A 9,340-nucleotide genomic window follows, 5' to 3' on the forward strand; every position below is an offset into this window, starting at 1 on the left:
AAAGAAATTAACTTCAGCAGGGATGTATTAAATTTATTAAGTGACAGTAAAGACATTGATAATGTTACAAAAGATTTATAATTCAAATTTATGCTGTTCCTTTTGTTAACATTTTATTCATCAAAGGAACTTTACACAATTTTAAACAGCACAACTGTTTGCAAGATTAGTAATATATATATATATATATATATATATATATATATATATATATATATATATATATATATATATATATATATATATATATATATATATATATATATATATATATATATATATATATATATATATATATATATATATATATATATATATATATATATGTGTTTATTTATTTATTTATTAATTTTTAAAAAAAATCAAATAAATGTAGCCTTTGGGAACATTATAGACTTTCGTAACACTTTACAATAAGGTTCATTAGGTAACATTAGTTGTTAGTTATCATGAACTAATAATGAACTGCACTAATACAGCATTTACTAATCTTTGTTAATGTTAATTTCAACATTTACTAATACATTATTAAAATCTTGTTAACATTAGTTAATGCACTGTAAACTAACATGAACAAACAATGAACAATTTTCATTAACTAACATTAACGAAGATTAGTAAATACAGTAACAAATGTATTGTTCATGGTTAGTTCATGTTAGTTAATACATTAACTAATGTTTAACTAATGAACCTTAGTGTAAAGTGTTACCGAGACTTTTTTCTAAACCATTACAAAATATTACCAACCCCAAACTTTTGAAAAGTATAGTATGTATATAACTTGCAGTTCTTTCTAATGTTTTTCCACTGCTATACCTAAACAAAAACATAGAGTACATTTGATGAGAGAGTTTCTCTCAAGTAACAGGATATGTATGTTTGTGTCATGTAGTTGTGTAATATGTTTTTCAATGCATGTTCCTGTGTACATAAGAGCCTGTATGCCCGTGTTATTTAACAATCATTCCAAAGCAGTCTTTTCGGCACTGCATTGGCGGCTGAGCTTTTATGTGTGTACATCGTGTGTGTGTATGAGTAATGCTCCTGGGCAGTGTGTTTATGGTGCTACTTTAGCGAGGCCGCCCGGGGGTGTGAGGCAAGCCGAGTGCTAATGCAAAGCACCATGGGATTTTCAGGAACAATGTGGTGACATTAACAAGCTGTCAAGCACTGTGACGTTGCTCTCTCAGTGTTTAAAAACAAAAAAAGTAGGATCACCTCAGGTAGCACACACATTCTCTCTTATATCTCACACGCGCACCTTTCTCTCCCCCCACCCCTCTCTCGTTCCTTTTCTCTCTCTGCTGCACACGCTGTACTAATAGAGCATGGTGTTCTAGCCTAATGGAAGCTGAACTAAAGAGAGTTTTCTGTTAAGGTATGAAGGGCCCTCAAGGCAAGAAGGCATTAGTCTATTTTGAGAAGGTGAATTCTAAATGATGTTATTAGGGATGAGTCTCGCCACCTTTTGCTCTCTTGCTCAGGGGAGTGAACCACCCCTTTCGTTAGATGGGGTTGTAAGGCATTTCTTCTTTGGAAAGGGCTACATAATGGCAACAAAGCCAATTTAGCTCATAGACCATCAGCACATTTCTGTGTTGTTTGAGTTAACAAGGTTTGCCTCCAACTTGCAGCAACATTGCAATCAGAAAGGTGTACATTAGGCCGACTTTTGACCCTACTATAACATTATAGGCGATATGAAAGTGAAACCTGAGTTAAAAGTCCATTTTTGCTCTGTTAAAATACTGTGCCCTATGTACAGAACTTTTCGCCTGAGCATTTGTGGCATAATGTTGATTACCACACACAAAAACATATTTTCTGACTTGTCTCTTGTTTTCTTAAAAAAAAAAAAAAAAAAGCAAAAATGGTGGTTTTGATGAGGCACAATGGAGGTTAATTAAAGTCAATTACATTTTTTTTGTTAAAACTTGTGTATTATCTGAGCTTTGTTATCTGTTCACCCAAAAATGAAATTTCTGTCATTAAGTACTCACCCTCATGTTGTTCCACACTCGTAAGTCCTTCGTTCATCTTCAGAACACAAATTAAGGTATTTTTGATGAAATCCGAGAAGTTTTTTATCTCCTGTAGAAAGCAATGAAATTACCACATTCAAGGTCCAGAGAAGTAAAGACATTGTTAAAATAGTCAGCGTGACTACAGTGGTGCATTCTTAGTGTTATGAAGCGATGAGAATACTTTTTGTGTGCAAAAACAATGAATTTATTCAACAATTTTGTCGCTACCCTTTCAGTCTCCTAACATGAACTGATGCTGTTCATGTTAAACCACTGTAGTCACGTTGACTATTTTAACAATATCTTCACTACTTTTCTGGATCTTGAATGTGGTAATTTCATTGCGTTCTATGGGAGATAAAAAAACAAAACAAAAAAAAAAAAAACTTGCATTTCATCAAAAAATATCTTAATTTGTGTTCTGAAAATGAACAACGGTCTTACAGGTTTGGAACGACATGAGGGTGAGTACTTAATGACAGAAATTTAATTTTTTGGTGAACTAACCCTTTAAAGCTGCTTATGGCAATACATTGTCATGATGGCAGATTTATCAAATTGTAATACATAAAAGTTGAAAAACCTAACTTAAAGGATTAGTTCACTTTCAAATAAAATTTTCCTAAAAATTTGCTCACCCACATGTCATCCAAGATGTTCATGTCTTTCTTTCTTTCTTCAGTTGAAAAGAAATTAAGGTTTTTGATGAAAACATTCCAGGATTATTCTCCTTATAGTGGACTTCAATGGCCTCCAGACGGTTGAAGATCAAAATTACAGTTTCAGTGCAGCATCAAAGGGCTTTAAACGATACCAGACGAGGAATAAGGGAAAAAAATTCGTCATTTTCAAAAAAAAAAAAAAAAGAAATGTATATGCTTTATATAAACAAATGATCGCCTTCCAAGTGGTTCCGCCAAAACCGAACTTTTGTATTCTTCAAAAAGCTTACGCTGTATGTCCTACGCCTTCCCTATTCTACTTATGGAACGAAAGCAGCGCCAGTTCCATTTTTTCCGTAAGTAGAATAGGGAAGGCGTAGGATTTTATTTGAAAGTAAACTAATCCTTTAATACAAGTTCAGTGAGTTAATATAAGTTTGCATAAAGTTTCATTCATTCATTAACCATTTCAGTCGTATTCGACTCTTGGTGATTCTATGGGCCATACACGAGAGTCTATCCATGGAGATGATTTTGTTTTGTTTTGTGGTTCCAGGGTAGGTTGCCAGGTCTTTCCCCGACCCTCCACGTTCCATGGCATACTGTTTTACATTTGTTAAAAAATAATTCTTTAAAATGTTCTTTATGAAAAAGGGTTAATTAGGTTCTTTAAGGAACTGTTTACGAAATGTTCTTTGGGAAACCCAGAATAGTACCTATATGGCATCTCTACGAAAACCTTTATTTTAAGATTGTATTGAAATAAGTGCCTCACTTTAGCCCAGAATATTATTTTCAAAGAAAATGAGGGACCAGCTGAAATTAATTTGTGGTAATCAACATTATGCCACAAATTCTGTTGAGTGAGCTTAACTTGTTGAACATGAACGAAGGATATTCTTTTAAATCTCTCTCATCTGAATGAGCTGTTTCTTTTTTTGTGTGTGCATTAAATGCCCTTTTGTCTTCATATTGTGTATTAATCACAAATCCATACTGATTTTATTCCTGAGGTCATGCTGAAAGGTTACAGGCAACTTTTGATGCTCTTAAACTTTTTTCCCCCCTGACAAAGTGTACCTGCCTTACCAGTGACACTTACAGTATTGCTTGACATTATCACTAGTTTCAGTGCTGCGAGTTTCACAAATCCATAAATCCTTCCTCTTTTCAATAATTCAGAATGCAGAATTATTTATCTAATATGTATTTATTATTCATATTTAAACAAGGAGGTCGTCTTTTGGGACCAGGTCTCATTTTCAGTCTCTTATTTTGTAAACAGACAGCCACAAAAGCGACGGTTCTGCTGATTTAAAGAGACAAGTGTCTGTTTGTGAGTTTGAGGTCTACCTTCAGTTGAAATGGAGTGGGATCAATATTTAATACTACACATCATTTGCATGAACTCCCTTCAGAATCTGTACCCCATCCCCCCCCAAAATGGACAATGCACTGGAAGTGGGAAAAGCAGCAAGTAAATGCAGAAAATCCATCAGAATCAGCCGCACTCAGGCATCTGGGCTGTATGCGAATGAGTGGAAACCCTAGTAGACTTTTTCCAATAAGATTAAACATTTAGTGAGGGCTTTCACCAGGTGTTCCACCTTATTTTTGGTTTGTTGTCAGAAGCTAAATTTGGAAGTGTTTGATTTCAGCAAGTCATTTTAGCAATTATTGTATCATTTATCAATCTGTCAGCAGCATTTGCGCACTTGAGAGCAGCTGTGATGTATCTATAAATTAAAGAGAATGTTCCACACCAACAGCGCACATGTAAAGCCATGTACAGGCAAATGTAGTGAGCCCATCGTAGACAAAAGAATGATAAATTAAACTGAATTATGATTTGAATTAAAACAATATTGCCATAAAGAATTCAAATACAATAAAAGATGTAAAAGCGAATCCCTCTTTGGGACCAGAACTATGTGTGTTTGTACGCTTTAGTTGCATGTTTCATGAGAGAAATTTTTGTTTGCCGCTTCAAAGTATTGAAACATTGTGACTAAAACTTTTTCTTTCATTGTAGATATTAATGGTGCTGAAATCAATTGTCAAATGGAATCAAAGGCAAGTTGCTAGTATTTGCTGCATTGCTCTGTTAGCCAGTATCACTGCTGCATCCCGGCATTGTTGCAGACAGATTTTGGCAGGGGATAGATTGGAATAGGATGTGGCATGTATGTGTGAGGTAACCTGTGTCTGCGTGTGCGCCCATGCCCTCTTGTCACTTATCTCTCAGTATCCTTAATGCAGGAACAGAAGCGCGTTTCAAAGAGAATAATGCGGAGGAACGTCATGTCAACCTTTGATATATTTATATATTTCTTTTGCTCGCATTAAAATTGAAGCTGCATTCTTAAAGAGGATGTCAAAGAAAGGAAAACTGTGTTCCGACTCAAAGCGGGGAAAACAGACAGACAAAAGTTATGCAAATGAAACAAATGCGGAGAATCAGAGTGAAGAATTGATGAGGACATGAAATTGACTCTGAATCTGAAGGGTGAACGAGCCGGTGGACACATGTCGCGGTGCCTTTTGGGGTGGGTCTGGCGCGGGGGGGCGGATTGCCTTCGCTATGCGCTGCAGCTGTGTGTGTGACTTTTGGATTAATTTTAATGCCCCACTCAGCGGGTTCTGTGTCACTCTCCCCTCAGTCTGAGGACCCGTCGAGATGACATCTGAACAGGCACTCACTACGGCGCAGGGAACTCAGAGAAGCCTCGGCGCTGGAGAAAGTGTTTATGAAAGATTCATCACAGATGTCACTCTAATCTGCCATGCATTGTCAGGGAGCTGCTCCAAAGCACACATTGTAAATGGATTCTTCCTCTGACTTAAGTCATCTCTGGCTAAGAGTTGTAGATGGGATGGAGATTGTTTGGGGTAGATTGTGGAAGAGAGAGAGGGAGACAGACAAGTACATTGTGTGAGTGGATGAGGCGGAGCACTTTGTGGGCCGCATTACCGCGTGTCCGTAGAGAGATGGATCTTTAATGTACAGTCGGCCACCGTCAACCTTGTGCGTTCGTGCCTTGTGGATGGAAAGAAAAAACACAAATGAGATCTCTTCTATATATATATATATTTCTCCTAGACACAAATGGGATGGTTTACCTAAAAATGAACTTTATACAGAGCATAAAAAAAGAAGATATTTTAAAGAATGGTTTTGTCCGTATTATGAAAGCCTGTGGTTTGAGTTTTCCTGAAATTAATTCATACATCTCAGCTAGTATATTTTGAGTCTTCTGAAGTAATATGATCACTTTGTAGATAAACAGATCAAAATGTAAGCCTTTATTCAAAACATCAACAAACAAATCAAAACATTCATGAACATGTAAAAACAGAATACATCAAATATTCTGACAAACATCAAATAACGTCAAACCTCACTGGTTCTCGCACATTCTTTTTGGAGCTTGAAAGTTTTGGACTAAATTGAGTTTCATAATATGGACAAAACAATATCTTCTTTTGTGTTCCAAAGGAAAAAAAAGTGAGTGTGCGTAAACAATGGCAGACTGTATCTTCACCTGCTCCTCAGTTTCAGAAGATATTTCAACAATTTTAGAAAAGATCTCTATCACCAATTTTGTCTATTTTTGTTTCTCTTAAGACATTGTAGGAAAAATATTCAAATGAAACATATATGAAAACTCAATTAAATCTCCTAACCTAGGAAAGTGAAACCTGAGCAATAAAATTGTCCTCTGGAAACAGAAAAAGCTATATACAATCTGTAGTATACACTACAAAAAGCTTGGGGTCATTGCAATTTTATTTATTTATTTATTTATTTATTTATTAAATTAATACTTTTGTTCAGCAAGGACGATCAAAAGTGACAGTAAATACATTTATAATCTTACAAAAGATTTTGATTTCAAATAAATGCTGCTTTCTATTAAAGGGTTAGTTCACCCAAAAATGAAAATTCTGTCATTAATTACTCACCCTCATGTCGTTCCAGACCCGTAAGACCTTCATTAATCTTCAGAACACAAATTAAGATATTTTAGTTGAAATCCGATGGCTCCGTGAGGCCTCCATAGGGAGCAATGTCACTTCCTCTGTCAAGATCCATAAAGGTACTAAAAACACATTTAAATCAGTTCATGTGAGTACAGTGGTTCAATATTAATATTATAAAGTGATGAGAATATTTTTGGTGCACCAAAAAAAACAAAAAAAACAAGTTATTTAGTGATGGACGATTTCAAAACAATTCTTCATGAAACATGGGAGCACAAATGAATCAGCGTGTTGAATCAGCTGTTCAGAGCACCAAAGTCACGTGATTTCAGCTGTTGGCAGTTTGACACGCGATCTGAATCACGATTCGATACACTGATTCATTTATGCTTCGATGCTTCCTGAAGCAGTGTTTTGAAATCGGCCATCAGTATATAAGTCGTTATTTTGTTTTTTTTTTGGTGCACCAAAAATATTCTCGTTGCTTTATAATATTAATATTGAACCACTGTACTCACATGAACCGATATGGTTTAGTACTTTTATGGATCTTGAGAGAGGAAATGTCATTGCTCCCTATGGAGGCCTCAGAGAGTCATCGGATTTCAACAAAAATATCTTAATTTGTGTTCTGAAGATTAATGAAGGTCTTACAGGTGTGGAACGGCATGAGGGTAAGTAATAAATGACAGAATTTTCATTTTTGGGTGTACTACCCCTTAAATAAAAATATCCAAAAAATATATATCAGAGTTTCAAAAAATAATATAAGGCAGCACAACTTTTTTCAACACTGATAATAAGTTTCTTGAGAACTAAATCAGCCTATCAGAATGATTTCTGAAGGATCACGTGACACGGAAGACTGGAGTAATGATGCAGCTTTATCATCACAGGAATAAATAAATATTTTACAATGTATATTAAAATAGAAAAGTTTAAATTATAATAATATTTTGAGTTTTTACTGTATTTTTGATCAAATAAATGCAGCCTTGGTGAGCATAAGAGACTTCTTTCAAAACATTAAACAGTCTGACCCCAAACTTTTGATGGGTAATGTACACTGTACATCTATATACATGGGAAAGAAACAAGCATGAAAATGGAGAATGAAAATATTCCACAGTTTTGTCGTAATATGAGAATAGAAGTTTATAGAATCTCAAGAATCTAAATTGAGTTTGTAGAATGACAAATTAGCTGGAGAACATCCTCCTCCTGCAAGAAACTGTTTTTGGTGATTTATATACAGTAGCTACACCTATCAAATGTGCAATGTTTTCAAGCGCTGAAATTCGATTTGGTGCCTCTGCTTAGAAATATTTGTTTCTTGGAGCACAGTATATCCTCCGAGTGTATTCAGCGATATAGAGTCTAACCCCTCAACACTACAGCAACATTAGTCTTTCAAGCTTTTAGTGCCACTTTGAAAAATAAAGTCTTGTCGAGGGGAAAAGGAAAAAGTCAGAATCGCTCCTTTTAAACACTTTGCTTTTAATGTGACACCTTTCTGATTCTGGGGCCTTTCCCTCTCCATTATCGGGGTGACAATATTAAGCATGACTTATTTATATGCTGTTTTGCGAGGCCCTGGGTGATGAAAGGGATGGAAGTGACAGCGAGGTGAGTCGGACCCGTCCCAGTACCTGGAGTCAACACTCGGCACATTTTGTTACGCTTTGATCTAAGGGCCCCTTTGCTCGTCTTCCTCCTTTGCCTTCCCCTCCTGATAAGGATTTACAGTTTCATCTTTTTCTCTTTTCTCTTTCCCTCACTTTTCTCTCCCTTATCACTTTCGTATCGCAGGGGATGTAAACAAGTCATCTTCGCTTCAATGAGTGATACTGACATGCAGTAGTGTTTCCTCGCTAAATGCCTTTAAAGCCAGAAAATATGTAAATGAGTGGACTGGTTTGGGTGTGTGCACACCATTGCAGCCGCTGTATCGCATTTCACCTTGCGATTTCAAATAGCAAACACTGTAAAATACGATAGGATGGTGTAATCTACCATTTTACATTAGGTTTTTAGAGGATTTTAATGCACGCGATTCATAAATATTTCTGAGATTATTGTCAAACCTTGTATTTTGAAAGCCTTTGGTGATTATTTTTAAACTGCAGAGTGTTCACGAAATTATGCATTTTAAAGTTCAACTGTAAAAATAACAACAACAATTGCAATTGCAAATGTGAGAATCTTTAATGAAGTATATTTATTTCTACATTAAAATCTGTTTCTTGGTTAATTGGCTGCTTAGTTAGAAACTTTGATGATGGTTAATTACTGAATCAAGAAGACCAGCTGGATAAAGAGACTGGATTAGATTGCCAATGTTAACTTGAAAAGGAATGACAGTTACATTCACGCTGATCCATAAATTATAGGGTGCTCTTATCAGCTCTGGCACATCTGAAACTACAAGATGTGGTTTGTGCTTTGCGCTGAGTGAGTGCCATCTATAATGTCTGAAGTGTGGAAAGGAAGAGACATGCAGCCAGATGACCCAACCCCTAAAAGTGTACTGCAGGGTTTTTTTTTTTTTGACACAAGGGTTAAAAAGCCAAAACATAGCCCTCACTTTAATGGCCTGACTGATAGAAATTTCATAGACAGTTGTCTTTCAGTGTTGAATGGAAAGAATTAAAAGGTCAAAGGGACACAAAC

Source organism: Chanodichthys erythropterus, chromosome 12, assembly GCF_024489055.1.
Source record: "Chanodichthys erythropterus isolate Z2021 chromosome 12, ASM2448905v1, whole genome shotgun sequence".
Lineage (NCBI taxonomy): Eukaryota > Metazoa > Chordata > Actinopteri > Cypriniformes > Xenocyprididae > Chanodichthys > Chanodichthys erythropterus.